An 18650-nucleotide genomic window follows, 5' to 3' on the forward strand; every position below is an offset into this window, starting at 1 on the left:
AAAGGCTCCCAAGAGGACCTTGCATCCAGTCTGACCAGCTGCAGAAGCAGCATGCCAGAATAGACTAACTGAGGACCATTACGAGCATGACCTGCTTTCTTAGACAGAATGACTACCATGGCAGGAGGTGTCCTTTCTGTGCCCGGGTTTATGGTATGATACCAATGCAGCCTCTTTCTAGGCTTTTCAAGGAGATGCTAGAGCTGAGAAAGGAATGCCTAGGTTCACCTTCAGAAGCCATATGGATAAAGGATGTGGCACAGAAGAAAAGCAGCGAAATCTTCTTAGGTTTCCTGTTTGATTGGATTGTTCAGTTTAAAAAGAACGGCTTGGCTGAAAAGGGCCCATTGGCGGTGACAAGGCAGGCATTGCCTATATAGTTAGAGCAAACTCAGTGACTGTGGATGCTTATGTGATCAAAACAGCAGCATCTGTGCACAGAAAGGGGAGATATTAGTGTGGCTATGGAAATAGGAAACTGAAAAATGAAATAAATAAGAGGGAATCCTAACAGCTCTAGAGGGACTAGACAGTGAGTATGCATGGCACAGTGCAGTGGGCATGGAACAGCGGCTAGCTGTACTGAGAATGGGACCAGAAAATTTGGGGTGTGGGGAGAGGGAGGAGGGGTGGGGAATATTGTGGCTGGCTAGCTGGAATCCTGCTCAAGAGCATTTCATAACGCAACATTTCATTGTAGATTCCATGTTTCCCTTCTCGCTGTGGCAGAGAATAGCCCAGTCCCCCAAATGACACTTTTGCCTGTATTGGCATCAGCTTCTGGGACAGCAATATTTCACTGCTTAGTCACTTGAAATGTATCATTTTGTGTTGGCCCCTGCATTGACCTACACCCTAATGTTTGAAAGATTGATATACTGTATCCTTGTTTTACAACCGCAGATTACCAGTTGCACAGGAGGGCCCACTACCCCAGTAATGATGCAATCACATTGATAAAAAATATGGGAAATCCTACAGGTTTGGGATAGGCTGATTCACTTCCCCTCCCCCCTCCCAAAAGCTGGAAGACAAGGATATATCACATGGTGTAAAATAAAAAGTAAATCACCCAGGAATCCCCTCTCCCGATCCATAGTTTTCCCCCTTCACTGCTGGGGCCTTATTTTTAAGAAAACGGATCCAATTGCATTGGTTCAGATAAGTGATTGCATGAACCAATGCAGAAAAGAAGCCATGTGTCCATGCGCACACATGTAAAGTGATGCTTCTCTGCTTAAAGCAGCTTCCCCCTCGCCTCTTGTCTCATATGGGAGGACGAATCTGTTGGACTTTTTTACAACCTGGCATGCTGCCTAGGGAAGGTGTGGCTGGTACAGACCTTTTGGGTTGGTGTGACTCTCAATTTGTCCAGCCCTAACCAATTGTTCCTTCCTGTTTCTGAATTCAAAAGAGAGCCCCACCTCTCTGCTCGGTATTCTTTCCTTCTCTTGAGTCTGTTGAAGTCTGTTTCAGAAAGCAGTCATGTTTGTCAGTTTACTGTTAATCTGTAAGTAAAGAAAGAGGTTTTATTCTTTCTACTACTGATGTTTCAGAGTGAGTTTTTGAGATTGTAAGTGCCAGTTGCTGAGAAAAAGGGGTGGACTCTGGGGAACTTGAAAGTATTCTGCTCTGTGAATCTCTGCACTTCTGCTGTGCAGCTAGAGGCATTTAACCAAAAATTCAGAACTCTGCAACAGAGTCATGCATACATACACCCCCAAACAGGAAAGGGCCATGCCATATTCTCCCCAGCAAAGCCTCTGTACCCGGACTAGGAACTTGTTTCAGTTCGTTTGTTTGTTTATAGCTTTTCCTTTCTCTGCCACCAAAACTCCTTATTTTTAACAGCTGAAGAATGGAGCTTCTTTCTCTCAACAAGAGGGATTTTTTAAAACTAAAAAGATGAGGAAATTGAGGAAGAAAAGCCTTGTGACAGTTTTTTTCCCCAGGTTATTCCTTTTAACTGCACCCCCTACATGGCTTCAATAGAACTGCAAACAAGCAGCAAACAAGGTTTTTCTCTGGTCACCCTGTGTGGCCGCTTATATTGAACAAACCTAAATTCCCTGGTGTGACTTCATAGCAAGTGAATACGAGTGAATCCACGTTTCCCTTGCTGTGTACAGTAGTTGCACCCTAAGAGTGTTCCTGCATAGGATGCAGAAAGTCCCATGTTCAGTCCCCGACAGCTCCAGTTAAAAGCAACCCTAACACCAATTTCTATTTAACCCCATGTTGGGGAGGAGATGGTTGACTTTCACCTTGTCACCCGTCTTTCCTCCGATATTAAACACACTCCTTTATTTTCTTTCCTGGAATCTCCCTACGCCTTCCACCACCCACCCAAATATTGAACTTTCTTTTTTCAAAAAAGATAGAAAAGAATAAAGGGGAAAGTCCTTTGTATCGAATATATAAGACATGGTTTAGTTAGCCTTTGTTGTTTATCTTAGCCTCTAGATTACTATGAATGCCCCCCCCCAACAAGTCATGGGTGACTTAGGGACTTTAACAGAATAAAATTTTTGTTCCTTGATGGCTGGAAATCCCCCTTGTTTGCCTTTGGAAGACAAAGCTTTTCCACAAGTGGGAAGGTTAGAGAGATGGGGCTCCGGTGGTTTTCCTTTTGCCAGAAGAAGACTTGGGTGTTGCAGAAGGGGGAGCACTTATGGTTTGTTTGTTTTTTAAAGGTGGCTTGTTTCTAATGTTTTTCCTTTGAGTATTTGCAGACAAACAGTACGAAAATGTCAGACTGCCTCCGCCACAAAATTCTCTCGCCTTAAGAAAATACTTGCATTGTTTTTTCATGATGTCTCACCTTTCCTAGAAAGAGAAACTCTCCTATACAGTAATATAAATTTGTCTGCTCACGGCATTTTCATGTACGTACTGAAGAAAGATTAATTTTTACTTCTGCATGGGTTTGCCATGAAAATGTTATTGCGTAATTTCTGACTATAAGAAAAATCAGAAACGGGGTGGTTGGAATTCAGTTATTATTCCAGAAAATCCAAAACAGAGTCATTGTTTGACCCTTTTTTTCTCTTGAGCTCTTAGTGAGTCCATGTGGATGCTGTTAATATGAGATGGGAAATAGAAAATAGCAGTTTTAAAATGTGTGTGTATTCTAACCAAAGTGGACTTTGCATTTGCATTACAGATGCATGACATTCAAAAGCACCTTTTAATGTCGTTTGTGAAAAGACCGTAAAATGATGTAACGATCTGCATCTCGTGTGTTCTCTCCTGCTCCAGAGAGCATATCATTATGCTGCCCTGCTAAGATTTCTTGTTCCTCCATTGCATTTGGCAAAAATTGGTTAGCAGGGCACATATTGGTGGCCCCTTTCTACAGCACCTGCTTCCCTAGCTTCATAGCCAGGAGGAAGCAGAGGGATGTGGGTGTAATGACAGTCCCATAGGCTACGTTAGCCCAAGCGCCTGAGATTACACTGACAGGCGCCAAGCTTCCGTGTGAGATTGAGGCTTTAATCACAGACATGTCAGGCAACTCAATGCTATGGTTCCCATGGCAATGCTAACTCTGCCCCGTGTGTACTGCAATGTCTGGGTGCCTCAATTGGGCTCCATGTACCACTGAGCTATGGCTGTTCTGGGAACCATATCTCTGAATTTCTCAGCCTGGATACATTCAGAATCCTGGATGCAAATGCTGGATTAATTGTGCTTTATTGTTTGCTTTGTTTTGTTTTCTGTTGCTTTGTTGGGAGGGGGGGAGTAACTGGCAAGAAATGTGCATATGTCTGTGTTGAGCATAAGCAACAAGTGTGGAAGAAGACATACTTCACAGTGTGTGTGTGTATCTTTAGGTGGCATGCACACACACCGTATTCCATTGAAGCCCCATTCTTTCTTTTACCCAGAAAAGGACAGGGGCGTTTTGAACTTCTCCTGCCCTCTGTGATGTTATTTTGACCTTCACAAAGTCCTCATCTCAAGTGTGGTGTTCACGCCAGTGCCTTGAGCTTTAAAGTCACAACAGCTGAGCAATTCTCCCAGTGCACGCAGTGTCTCATGCTTGCATGCTCTGTTAGCTCTCTGTCCAGTTTTTTATTTTATTTTAAATGTTCTCTTCCCCACCTTCCAGACCCTGCTGCACAAGAGAGAAAGTTGTAGGAACAACCGTCCCTGGATGGGCCCGGAAGGAAGCGACCCAGTGACAAGGAAAGGGTTGTGTCAAAACGCTTGCGGGTGTGTCACTTGCAGGAAATCATGTGGCACAGATGTTGAGGGAGCAGAGGTGAATGGAGCATAAGAGGACCAGGGAGACTCTGTTGACGATGGACACAACTCACATAGAACCCCTGCATGGAGCTGTTCTGCTGAGTTAACACAGCAAATGTCAGGGGAAGCCCTGTGACGTTTTTAATGGGTCATGGGGAGTCAGGGGGGGCGGGGAGGGGAGAGAGAGAGAAGGACGAGGCCTTGAGACCAGATGCCAAACAAGACTGGGAGAGTTAGCTGCATCTTAGCTCCTTTGTCCCGGGGACTCCTACTGATATTTGAAAGTTCAAGTTAAAAATATAACTCCTGAAATGCCCTCCCGCTCTTGGGTGATTTTCTTACTGCTCTGGCTGCGTCAGGGTAGCTGTGTATGTTCCCCCTCCTCCCTCGGAATTGCAGGTGGGTAAATCAAACTGCCGGCAAATGCAATGATTTTCTAGACCTTTCTGAACCTCGTAGCCCTGCCCACTTCCATTTCTTTCCCCTCTGCTCTCATTATGCTGAGAAGAGGGGGGGAACTTAGCGCTTCTCGCCCTACCCCCCCACCCCCCGTGCATGCCTATCCATGCTGCCATCATCGCCCTGATGGAGTGCCCTGCTCTCCTGCCAGCCCTCCCTTCACTTGCTGGTGACTCAGCAGGTGCATAAAAGATTCATGTTTCCCGTCCGTCGATTCCCGTTCTCCTCCAGGGTCTCCCTGGTCAGGTCCAACATTGCTCAGTTTATGAGTTCTGACAGGAGAGCAGCCTGAGGTGTGTGGCTGTGGGCAGATGACCTTTCCAGGTACAAGGTTAGAGGCTGAGTGGGGTGGGGGTGGTTTTTGCTCAAGCTTTTAATACCTTCCCATGCTGACTTATTTTCAAAACCACCACCACCACCACCACCTGGAAGCGCCCATTCTAGAACATCAAGAGGTTCAGAACTGGCAAACTAGCCCACATGGGGAAAGAGAGCCACTGGCCCTTCCTTGGTTCAAAGCAGCCACATCCTGGTGCATGCATCCTAGCCTGTTCCAGGCCGCAGCGTATCATCTTCTGTGACAGTGCAGCTTTCCACTAACAATTGTTCCCACCCCCTCACGTTAATGTTTCTGAAAGTCTGTTGGCTATGGTGTTGCTGTGCATAGGCAGTACCACACCCCAGGGATGCCTTCCCCAAAGTACAGGCCTCACCTCCTCCACTGCACCTGCCTTTGTGGCCCACCTGAAGGACCCTTCCCAGGCACAGTGTTCTGCTCTAGCACAAGCTACTCTTTTGTTATGGCCCTTCTTTCACTGATAGCCACTTCCCAGCACTTGGTGGTGGTATTTTTGCCCAGGTTCTATGACCTGCTGTTTCACTGTGACCCCCCCCCCCCGACACAAGACGTTTAACAGAATACATGGTATTATATTTATGTAAATGATGCTGGAAGTTGTTTTTTTTTTAAAACTTTCTGCAAGTACCCTTTTCACTGATTGGTCGGTGAGGTACCTTATATGATTATGGAAGCATGCTGAGAGCTTGAATCTCATGAATTGAAGACCAAGGTAACGTAAGAAGAGTGCTGCCGGATCAGACAAACGTCTTATCTAGTCTCACACCCTGACGCTACACACACGCCAACCAGACGCCTCTGAGTAACCCACAAGCAGGACATGAGGGCAACAGCACCCTCTGTTTTGGTGCTGCCAAGCAACTGGTATTGAGACTGCCTCAGACATTACAGATAATAGTACATAGTTCCAAGTGAGATGATTCAAAGGCATTGAAACATCAATGTTTCCTAGAAAATGAATGGCCTAGCAAGGTTATAGGGGCAGACAGTTGGAGTGCCGTACCAAGGGCAAGGCCCTAAAATGCACCTGCCAATGTGAGAAGTAGCACAATGGAAAGTCTGTTTCCAGTATTAGATAAGATATCTTCAACAATTGGCTTGATTGCATTTGTTCTGCTGTGGACCCTTAGAAGTAGAGCTAGCCATAAAAGATCAGGCCACCCTTGAAATTCAAAAGTTCAAGGAATTGTTAGGCCTGGACAGTATGGTTTGGCATGCAGATTTCCAGATCTTGCAACATAGCCAGTTGGCCCTTTCATCTTGGCACCAGGGAGGGAAGAGAAGCCAACTTATTAGTTAGATAAACAGACTGACCCAGTCCTTTTAAATATTGTGTAAGAATGTGAGTTTGGGCCTTTTTTTCCTGATTTCTCTTTCTTTCTGTTTAATGAACTTCATCATACACATTCTACCCACCTCTGAGCTTCATCGTTTAGTCATTTAGTCGTTTCCGACTCTTCGTGATCTCATGGACCAGAGCACGCCAGGCCCTCCTATCTTCCACTGCCTCCCGTAGTTGTGTCAAATTCATGTTGGTAGCTTCGCAGACACTGTCCAGCCATCGCATCCTCTGTCGTCCCCTTCTCCTCTTGCCGCCACACTTTCCTAACATCAAGGTCTTTTCCAAGGAGTCTTCTCTTCTCATGAGATGGCCAAAATACTGGAGCCCCAGCTTCAGGATCTGTCCTTCCAGTGAGCACTCGGGGTTGATTTCCTTTAGAATTGATAGGTTTGTTCCCCTTCAATTTCCCAGGAGGTGATGGGACCAGTGGCCATGATCTTAGTTTTTTTGATGTTGAGTTTCAGACCGTTTTTTGTACTCTCCTCTTTTACCCTCATTACAAGGTTCTTTAATTCCTCCTCACTTTCTACCATCAGAGTGGTATCATCTGCATATCGGAGGTTGTTGATATTTCTTCCTGCAATCTTAATTCCAGCTTGTGATTCCTCCAGTCCAGCCTTCCGCATGATGTATTCTGCATATAAGTTAAATAAGCAGGGTGACAATATACAGCCTTGTCGTACTCCTTTCCCAATTTTGAACCAATCAGTTGTTCCATATCTAGTTCTAACTGTTGCTTCCTGTCCCACATATAGGTTTCTCAGGAGATAGATAAGGTGGTGAGGCACTCCCATTTCTTTAAGGACTTGCCATAGTTTGCTGTGGTCCACACAATCAAAGGCTTTTGGACAGTCAATGAAGCAGAAGTAGATGTTTTTCTGGATCTCTCTGGCTTTCTCCATAATCCACCGCATGTTAGCAATTTGGTCTCGAGTTCCTCTGCCTCTTTGGAATCCAGCTTGTACTTCTGGGAGTTCTCGGTCCACATACTGCTGAAGCCTACCTTGTAGGATTTTGAACATAACCTTGCTAGCGTGTGAAATGAGTGCAATTGTACGGTAGTTGGAGCATTCTTTGGCACTGCCTTTCTTTGGGATTGGGATGTAGACTGATCTTTTCCACTCCTCTGGCCACTGTTAAGTTTTCCAAACTTGCTGGCATATTGAATGTAGCACCTTAACAGCACCATATTTTAAGATTTTAAATAGTTTGACTGGAATGTCATCACCTCCACTGGCCTTGTTGTTAGCCAGGCTTTCTAAGGCCCACTTGACTTCACTCTCCAGGATGTCTGGCTCTAGGTCAGCAACTACATTGTCTGGGTTGTCCGGGATATCCAAATCTTTCTGATATAATTCCTCTGTGTATTCTTGCCACCTCTTCTTGATGTCTTCTGCTTCTGTGAGGTCCCTCCCATTTTTGTCCTTTATCATGTCCACCTTTGCACAAAATGTTCCTCTAATATCTCCAATTTTCCTGAACAGATCTCTGGTTTTTCCTTTTCTGTTATTTTCCTCTATTTCTTTCCATTGACTATCTTTCTTCTTCCTATATTCTTTTGACTTTTATCTTTGTTTACTTATAATACTTTAGAATTTACTGTTGTCGGTTTGTAAAGCCGCCTAGAGTGGTCGAATAAGACCAAATAGGCGGGATAGAAATGAAATAAATAAATAGATAATAAATAAATATTAAGAAGGCCCTCTTGTCTCTCCTTGCTATTCTTTGGAAGTCTGCATTCAGTTTTCTGTAACTTTCCCTATCTCCCTTGCATTTTGTTTCCCTTCTCCTCTCTGCTATTTCTAAGGCCTCGTTGGAAAGCCCCTTTGCTTTCTTGCATTTCCTTTTCTTTGGGATGGTTTTTGTTGCTGCCTCCTGTACAATGTTATGAGCCTCTATCCAAAGTTCTTCAGGCACTCTGTCCACCAAATCGAGTTCCTTAAATCTGTTCTTTACTTCCACTGTGTATTCATAAGGGATTTAGTTTAGATTATACCTGAGTGGCCCAGTGGGCTACTCTCTTCAGTCTAAGCTTGAATTTTGCTATGAGAAGCAGATGCTCAGAGCCGCAGTCAGCTCCAGGTCTTGTTTTTGCTGACTGTATAGAGCTTCTCCATCTTTGGCTGCAGAGAATATAATCAATCTGATTTCGATATTGCCCATCTGGTGATTTCCATGTATAGAGTCGCCTCTTGTGTTTTTGGAAAAGAGTGTTTGTGATGACCAGCTTGTTCTCTTGCCAAAACTATTAGCCTTTGCCCTGATTCATTCTGAACAAGGCCAAACTTCCCTGTTGTTCCTTTTATTTCTTGGCTCCATACTTTATCATTCCAGTTCCCTAGAATGAGAAGAACATCTTTCTTTGATGTCAGTTCTAGAAGGTGTTGTAAATCTTCATAAAATTGTTCAATTTCAGTCTCCTCAGCAATGGTGGTTGGTGCATAAACTTGGATTATTGTGATGTTGATAGGTCTGCCTTGGATTCGTATTGACATCATTTTATCATTTTTGAGATTGTATCCCATTACAGCTTTCCCAACTCTTTTGTTGACTATGAGGGCTACTCCATTCCTTCTACGGGATTCTTGCCCACAATACTAGATATGATAATCATCTGAGCTGAATTCGCCCATTCCTGTCCATTTTAGTTCACTGATGCCCAGGATGTCAATGTTTATTCTTGCCATCTCCTGTTTGACCACCTCCACCTTCCCAAGGTTCATAGATCTTATATTCGAGGTTCCTATGCAGTATTTTTCTTTGCAGCATCGGACTTTCCTTTCACTTCCAGGCACGTCCACAGCTGAGTGTCTTTTCGGCTTTGGCCCAACCACTTCATTAGCTCTGGAGCTATTTGTATTTGTCCTCCGCTCTTCCTCAGTAGCATGTTGGACGCCTTTCGACCTGAGGCGCCCATCTTCCAGCATCATATCTTTTAGCCTTTTGTTTCTGATCATGGGGCGTTCTTGGCAAAGATACTGGAGTGGCATCGCCATTTCCTACTCCAGGTGGATTGCGTTTAGTCGGAACTCTCCACTATGTCCTGTCCGTCTTGGGTGTCCCTGCACGGCATAGCCCATAGCTTCTCTGAGTTACTCAAGCCCCTTCGCCACGACAAGGCAGCAATCCATGAAGGGGCTTCATACCTCTGTTAAATGTACCTTAGAGTCATCCAACTTTATTGTAAACCTCTGGTATGTCCACCTATGCTTTCCAGAACATAAACCCAGTGCATAGTGAACTTGCTTCATATTTATTACTTCCTACTAGTCTTTTTTCTCAGCTTTTCCCCTGGAAGCCCAAGTAACATGTCCCTGCAGGATGCATTCTCCTGCAATCCAAAAGTAGCCAGATGTTCAGGAATGACTGATTCTATCTCTTTCATCTAATTGTTATCTCTTCCCTTCATGTCAGTGGATTGATGGCATCTTAGCTGCTAATAAAAGGATTTCCTGTGTGCCATTACCCCCTCCCCTTCATCTGAACCAGCTGTTGCACTGAATGACACTGTGGGAAAGGCTTGCCCAATACAGAGACATGGCTGTTTCTCATCCTGCCATGATATTACCTGTGGTGTGAGCCTCCAGCTTCATCAAAAAGGCTCAGGAAATGCTACAAAGCTAAACTTGGTTATTATTTTAAATGCTTATGTTATGGTAACCACAGAAGTGTGTCTTTAATCTTAAAAGACAGCATGCCCAGAAACTGCTTTGGATACTTTAAACTGAGCTCCTGCAATGGGAAACTTTACATGGAATATATGTGTTGCCATCAATAAACAAAGAAGAAGCTGGAACAGACAATTCTGAACACAGTGACTTTGAAAAGTGAAGTTAGTAGATTGATGTTTTCTTTGGGGGGTAAACATATGTGGAGAATGCCCAGTGTCCACCATCCTGACTACATTATCGGCACTAAAACAATCTGCTGCTTACCAAGCAAGAAGGAGAACCTCTTGGGAAAGTACAAGCAAGTGCAGCTGATTGCAGTTTGAAGGAAAGCTAAACCAATGATTGATGCAATGGCAGAAGACAAGAAAGCATCCCTGGGTATAGCAATATAGCAGCTGGTGCGGCAAAGGGAGGCTATAGACCTCCAAAGAGGCTGGCCCCATCTTTGCCATTCCTTCCACAAGCAGACAAAGGCCTTTCTCTTCAGGCAGGTGTTCCTTTAAATGATTGGTTGATCAATGGGATTTTTAAAAGGGATTATTTTATTCTGTTGTCTTGCTTCTGCTTTTAATATTGCTCTTATTTGTGAGTTTTAATATGATATCTGTTTGTTTGTTTGATTGATTTTTTAATATTATATTCTGTCCAACTGGCGTGCATTACTGAGACCTGGGTGGGAGAGGAGGGTGGTGTTCCCCTCTCCCAGCTGTGTCCGCCTGGGTACTCAGTCCAGCACCAAGGTCGCTCGGAGGGTCGGGGAGGGGGAGTTGCTATAGTCTATAGGAGTTCTATCTCCTTGACCAGGCTTCCTATCCCTTTGAGAGGAGGTCTCGAGGGCCTGTATTGTGTGTTGGGCTCGCGAGACAGGTTAGGGATTCTGTTGGTGTACCGCCCACCCTGCTGCGTACCAACAGTCTCCCTGCCTGAGCTGACGGAGGTAGTCTCGGACCTGGTGTTGAGGACTCCCAGGCTGTTGGTGCTGGGGGACCTCAACATTCATGCCGAGGCTCCCTTGACTGGGGCGGCTCAGGACTTCATGGCCGCCATGACAACCATGGGGCTGTCTCAGTGTGTCATCGGCCCAACACATGAGAAGGGCCATACCTTGGACCTGGTTTTCTCAACGGGACTGGAAGGTGGTGGTTTGGATGTGGAGGGGCTGGTTGTGACCCCATTGTCATGGTCAGACCACTTCCTGGTCAAGTTTAGTCTATTAGCTTCTTCTTCCCTCTGCAAGGGTGGGGGATCTATTAAGATGATCCGCCCTCGGAGACTAATGGATCCAGATGGATTCCTGAATGCTCTGGGGGATTATCCGTCTGATATGGTTGGCGCTCCTGTCGAAGCTCAGGTCACCCTATGGAATAAGGAGATGAGCCGGGCTATTGACACGATTGCACCTAAGCGCCCTCTCCCTGCTCGCCGAGCCCAGACAGCCCCTTGGTATACTTCTGAACTGCGGGCGATGAAGCGAGAGGGGAGACGGCTGGAGCGCAGGTGGAGGAAATCCCGCTGGGAGTCCGACCGAACACAACTTAGAGCCCATTATCAGGCCTATTTCGTGGCAATACGGCTGGCGAAACGGCAATATTTCTCCAGCCATATTGCTTCCTCAGAATGTCGCCCAGCCGAGCTGTTTCGGGTGGTCCAGGATCTTCTTCAACCGGGAAATCCGGTGGAGATCCTGGAATGCTCATCAGCTCGCTGTGATGAGTTTGCCATCCATTTTGAGGAAAAAATCGCTCAGATTCGCAGTGGGTTGGACTCCACAGTTACTGCAGAATCAGAGGATGTGCCCAGCGCACCATGCTTTGGTCAGGTATTAATGGATGAGTTTCAATTGTTGAGACCTGAGGATGTGGACAGGGTGCTGGATCTGTCCGTTCTACCACAACTCCGCTCGACCCTTGCCCATCCTGGCTAATTAGAAGATCAGCCAGGGGGGTTCGTACCTGGGTCCAGGAGGCCGTGAATGCCTCTTTGAGAGAGGGAGTGGTCCCTACCACCTTGAAAGAGGTGGTAATTCGACCACTCCTTAAAAAGCCAAACCTGGACCCAAGGCTGGTGGCTAACTACCGACCAGTAGCGAACCTCCCTTATTTGGGCAAAGTGTTGGAGCGGGTTGTGGCTGGGCAACTCCAGGCGCTGCTGGATGAAATGGATTTTCTGGATCCATTTCAATCGGGTTTCAGGCCGGGGTTTGGTACAGAGACTGCCTTGGTCGCCCTGTATGATGACCTTTGCCGGGAGAGAGACAGGGGGAGTGTGACCCTGTTGATACTCCTGGACCTCTCAGCAGCTTTCGACACCATCGACCATGGTGTCCTTCTGGATAGGCTGGCTGGGTTGGGAGTTGGGGCCACTGTTTTACAGTGGTTCCGCTCCTTCCTGGCTGACCGTGTCCAGAGGGTGGTGCTGGGGGACAGTTGTTCTGCCCCATGGCATTCATGTCATGGGGTTCCTCAGGGCTCAATACTGTCCCCCATGCTGTTTAACATCTACATGAAACCGCTGGGAGAGGTCATCAGGAGGTTTGGGCTGAGGAGTCAGCAATATGCTGATGACACTCAGCTCTACCTCTCGTTTTCCACCAATCCAGGTGAGGCGGTTTCTGTGCTGAACTCGTGTCTGGACCTGATAATGGACTGGATGAGGGTCAATAAATTGAAACTCAATCCAGACAAGACGGAAGTGCTGTTAGTGGGTGCTTCGCCAAACAGGCTGGAGGGCCATCTCCCTGCCCTGAATGGGGTTACACTCCCCCTAAGGGACAGGGTCCGCAGCTTGGGGGTGCTCCTGGACCCCAGTCTAACACTGGAAGCCCAGGTGGACTCAGTGGCCAGGGGCGCCTTCCTCCAGCTGCGGAAACTATACCAGCTACGGCCCTACCTGGACGAGCGGAGTCTCATGACAGTTACACATGCACTGGTAACATCCCGTATAGATTACTGTAATGCGCTTTACGTGGGGCTGCCTTTGAAGACAGTCCGGCGACTGCAACTGGTTCAGAATCGAGCGGCGCGGCTAGTGAGTGGTGTGGCTGCCAGGGAACATATCAAGCCGATTCTGTATAAGTTACATTGGCTACCAGTTGCTGCCCGGGCCCAATTCAAAGTGTTTGTTTTGACATATAAAGCCCTAAACGGCTTGGGCCCTGGATACTTGAAGGACCGCCTCCTTCCATATGAGCCTACCCGGCAGTTAAGATCTAGCCAGGGGGCCCTTTTGAAAGAGCCGTCCCTCAAGGAGGTAAGAGGGATGGCTTGCAGACAAAGGGCCTTTTTGGCAGCTGCCCCCAGACTATGGAATGCCCTCCCAACTGAGATTCGTCTGGCGTCGACACTGATGACATTTTGGCGCCAGGTCAAAACCTTCCTGTTCCAGAAGGCTTTTTAACTGAAATAATATTAGCTGTGGGTCTGATGGCAATTTTAATTGTATTTTAATTGTATTTTAATTGTACATATCTTTATTGTATTTTAAATGCTATAAGCCGCCCAGAGACCTTTGAGTAGTGTGGGCGGCATATAAATTAAATAAATAAATTAATTAATTAAATAAAATAATGGCAAGGCCACTACTCTGAGTGGTGTACAAATGTCATAATATAAACATACATAATCAGTAATGAAATTGACATAAAACAACATACAAAAACATAGTATGTAAAAAATATGATCATTAATACTAAAAGCAGCTCGGGGGTGGGGTGGCGGACTAGATACAGAATATAGTAATCATAGGTGGCACACAAAGCAAGTTCCCAGGCAAAAGAGAGGAGGGAAACCCACAATTACTAGTATGGGGTAAGGCCACAAAAAGGCTTGTGAGAACAGTCAGGTTTTAATCTGTCTCCTAAAACCAAGGAGGGAAGAGGTTAATCACACCTCAGATGGGATTGAGTAACAGAGTCCCCCAGTAACAGAGTTTGTGTCCCTACAGATAGCCTCAATCTTGGATTGAAAGTGGGCTGTGAACTGGTCACATGTTGCAGCATCCGGATGAGGCCTGGATTACTGTATCTGGTTCTGGTGAGGTCACAGAACACTATAAAATTCTGCCTAATGGTTAGTGGCCTCACCAATCTGCCTCACATTTTAGGCCTTCTTTGCAGCCTTGATGGCATTACAGTAATGACTGGAGATGCTTCTGACCACAGCCTTATTGGCCTCCAAGCGAGCTCTCCTCCAGACACTTTCTAGCCTTCCCCTAGCTTGTTTCAGGGCCCATAGCTCCTCAGTAAACCATGGAGAAGGGTAGGCTGTCATATGGAGAAGGTGTTTAGAAGTAATGGAGTCAACTGCCCAGGCTGCTGCCTCATTTTGTTAGCTGGCCTGGGCTTCAACACTCACACCAAACAGCTCATCTGGAAACCCACTCAAGGCATCTTGGAAGCTGATGAGGTCCAATACCTTGCATGGGTGGACCAGCGTCATTTGTCCTCTCTCCCCACAATGCTTTTTTAAATATTGTAATACATTGTTATTTAGCTTTTTTAAGCTTTTGACTTTGTTTCTTTTAATACTGTAAGCCACCTTGGATCCTTTAGAAGAAAGGTGGCTTATAAATATTTTGAATAAATAAATAAAATAAAGACTAGCAGTGGGCTAAATTCCCTTTTTTTTCATCCTGGCTAGGCAGATAATAAGTTATCTTTTGGCACAGCAAAATCCCTTAATGGCTATACTAGCAAGTAGGAAGCAGGAGTGAAACCACATGCCACATTCCCATCATTGTGCACATTTGACAGAAGAGCAGGAGTGGGCAGCAGTAGTTGACCTACACACAAACATGTCCACTCCATCACCCAGTTTTACCCAAATCACTGAGCCACAAATGTCTTTAAATGTACAAAGGTTGTTCTTGTCCCATAAAAGGGCCAGAAGAAGGCAGCCATTAAATAACACTCAGGTTATTCGTTACTTTGCATCAACAAATGCAACAAGGGACAGGAAGATTTGGAAATAATGCATAGTTGGATTAATATATATACACATTTCTCCTTTTTGTTAGTTGTTATTGGGTTTTTTTATATTCATAGTATGATTTAGTATGCAACAGTGTACGATCATCCTTTCCACAAATTTTAATAAAGAAGTTGTAGAAAAAATGAGACAGTAATATAAAAATGATATATCATAACAGTGTTTTTGAACTAGCAGGTTTTTGCAATAAACTGTTTATATAAGAGTAAATTTTGTTTTGGGACAATAAAAAACAGATAAAACAGTGCATGGGCAAACGTAATCAAGAATCATAGTGGACTTTATCCAGCTTAAATTTGGCACTTTTAAGTCCCATAGATTACAATGAGAGAAATGTAAGTTCTTGACTCTCATTAAGGAGTCAACAGTGCAAAAGTTAAGCAAGACTGAGCTCAATATTTTGTGTCATTAAAAAACAGCAAGAAAAGCTGTAGTATGTGGGCTAGTTTTAGCCAGCATCATGAAGGAGCTCAGTATGTTTAACAGGTATATATATAAAAAAATAAAAACACAGTTGTACAAACAAAAAAAGCTATAGTAAGTGAATTTGTGAGACTGTAATATATGATTATTTAATCTGTAAAAGCAAATGAATTTATTTAGATCTCTGAACCTGAGGATTCCCATTACCAAGTAATATAACTTGGGTGTCAGTTATGACAAAACATTTCAAGTATTACATTTTAACTTCCAGCCACTCTATTTGCTGGGGAGTAGCAGCATGGACAAAGCAAGGACGGAGAAGGGGTGCCTTTGTGATACTACACTGCAGTTCCCATCCATCGTATGACTGTGATGGCTCGGGCTGATATAAGATGCAGTTCAGCAGTGGGTGCTTCTCACTCCCATGCAGGGTAGAATGTGCAGTGTTACCAGCAGTAGTTAATGGGTTTTGGAAATGTATTATGTATATACTTATTATATGTATGCCCCACCTTTCCACCAAAAAATAGTGCTCAAGGTGGCTTACAATTTTTTTAAAGAACCAAAACAAATAAAACTACATTTAGCTAACAAATTAATAAAATCATATAAATCTTCCCTACTGTAAAATCATTATAATGAAGCAAAATACATTAAAAGTACATTCAAAACCATTAAAATTGCCAAAGTGACTGATTAAAACAATACTGCAGGGCAGGCTAAACATCATACGCCAGTCTTAAAAGATAGGTTTATACTCCCTTTTAGAACGTGGAAACTGATCACAACTCTGAAGGGAGGGCGTTCCACAGTCTGGAAGTCAGACAGCAGAAGGTCCTCTCCCATATATTTATCTGGGTTTTTAAAACTGTTGATGTTTTTAAGAAGGCCTACCCTGAATACCTTAATGTCCAGATAGGCTTATAATGAGACAAGTGGTCCTTCAGCTGTCCAGGCCACAAGCCATTTAGGGCTTTGAAAGTTAAAACCAGCACCTTGAATTGGGCCTGGTAAGCAACTGGCAAGCAGTGGAGGTCTTTTAAGTATTGGATCACAGTACTGTGCACCAGTTAGCAGTCTCGTGCTCTCTGTTTTCTCAGAAGCCCTGTGGAACCCTCTCCACAGTAGTTGTTACTACAGTAGTAGTCTCAAGTGTCTTTCCCTTGCAACTGGAGGATCAGTTTTTGACCCCTTATCTGACCTGGGATTATGGAGCAGTGGTGGAAGATCTTCCTTTTTATGCCGTCCTTATAGCTTGGTTCCAGGCATGCTGGGAATTTGTGCCTGGGAATCCATAGCATATATGGGGATTTAGACTGCAACAGGTGTGGGCTTTGGTGGATATGTGTGCACGAAGAGTTATGAGAGCCACATCTTGGTGGGAAACAGGTTGGTGGGAAACAGGAAGAAAACATTTTGAGCTGTCTGTGACAGCAGCTTGACCAAAGATCCTCTGTGTTCTGAATTCGGCATAAACAAATTATTTTATGATACCTTCTCAATAGAATGGAAGGGTCATCACCACCTACCTATTGTGGACACTCAGAAGAGGAGACCTACAATGTAGATACAATACCTGCAACATGGAAAGGTCAGCCATTAAGAAATCCATTTTTTAAAAGTGCTGCTTGAAGGGGCTCACCCAAAATAATGTTCTTCCTTTTGTATGGGGCTTGCCTTCCTTAATCTCTGTAATTGGGTTTCCTCACCTCATTCCATACCTGAGCGGTTCAGTATAGTAACTCACGTGGTAATGCACCCTCCTCCCCTACCCCCCAAATGCCCCACCTCACTGTAGTTGAAAACATGATCAATGTTTTCTGAGGATTGGCAGCATCTCTAAGACCCGAGCAGGAAAAATTTCAACATCTTTCTGATTAATTCTGTGATTGCCCTGAACTTAAACTCCTTTGTATGATACATAGCTGAATGGTGCATAATCAGACTGTTTTGTGATTTAACAGTCCACTAAAGAACTATTTCTGTGAAATAATCAGTATATGATTACTTGCAGCTTCCATAGCAACGGAAAAATGTCTCTGTGCACATGCAGAGTGTACTTGCAGCAATACGGAGCAATTATTCACAGAAGAAACCGCCCAGTGATCCAAAGGAAGATGGCAGTGATGACACTCGACTGTACCACTGCTAGGTTTTATACCAGAGAGTTGTCACTGACTGCTATTTGAAGGCAGAATATCTAAAGGATCGTCTTATGTTAAGTGTGCCTCTTTGTGCACTGAATAACATGAGATATCTTACTCTGAATAACATGAGATATCCTACTTTTGTGTTCTCTTGGCTTCAAACCTGAGGCAAATAAGCATGAAAAACAGAGCATTTTCAATCCAGGAGCCATATTTCTTGCATTTTTTTCCTGATATGAGACCATCTGGTCCAGCCACTGTTTCCCTTTTGTTGGACAGCAGAAAACTGGCTCTTAAATAATACCTTTGGACAGTGGTGCTGAGCTGTTTTTACCAGGGGCCCCTCCCCATGCAGCATTTGTTTAACATTCTTTGTATCCATGCTACAGGTGCTGCCTGCTGAGGCCCACATGACAAAAGCCTGAAATTAGTCAAAGAGGGACCAAAAAAAAAAGCATGCTTTGTAGGGGGATGGGGTTCACACCATAACGTCCTGTACTGCTTTACTCCAATTTGCTGAGGTGCACAGTCTGCTCGTGTGGATCCTGTCCCATGTTGATGCATGCTGATCAATGCACTTTTGAAGACATTTCCTTGTAGATCTGTTTCTGCCAGTGAGTCTTCTCCTCTGCAAGCTTTATTGTGGTTCCTGCATAGATTTCATGCAATATCCACTGTTCCTGTGTTCCTTTTTGTTTTAATAGTACAAGTTTTGCAGCATAGCACAGAAGTGAAACTAAATATTAAAAAAAATAGAAAGCATTATGGTTTACAGCAGGGGTCTCAAACATGCGGCCCGGGGGCCATTTGCGGCCCGCTGGATGATAGTTTGTGGCCCCCGACTTGCCTGCCCCCCCCAGAGTGCCCACGCATCCTCTGCTGTCAAGAGCACCTGTGGGCCCCCCACCCCATCCTGTTTAATTTTGCAGGTACTGGTGGGGGCTTTTCTCCTTAGGCAAGGAGAATTCTGTGAGGGTTTTTAAAATATTATGTCTTGCCCTCCTCCCCACCTCGCTA

General features: G+C 44.8%; 1 long non-coding RNA gene across 1 annotated transcript in view; it reads left to right on the forward strand.

The window, feature by feature from the left end:
* The window catches only part of LOC140703039 (uncharacterized), a 73389-nt gene extending 64444 nt beyond the window's left edge, over nucleotides 1–8945 (forward strand). The window contains exon 3 of the long non-coding RNA XR_012082328.2: nucleotides 4112–8945. This is a non-coding gene — a long non-coding RNA (uncharacterized LOC140703039). The remainder of the gene's footprint in view (nucleotides 1–4111) is intronic.
* The last annotated feature ends 9705 nt before the right edge of the window (nucleotides 8946–18650 follow it).

Source organism: Pogona vitticeps, chromosome 1 (assembly GCF_051106095.1).
Source record: "Pogona vitticeps strain Pit_001003342236 chromosome 1, PviZW2.1, whole genome shotgun sequence".
Classification (NCBI taxonomy): domain Eukaryota; kingdom Metazoa; phylum Chordata; class Lepidosauria; order Squamata; family Agamidae; genus Pogona; species Pogona vitticeps.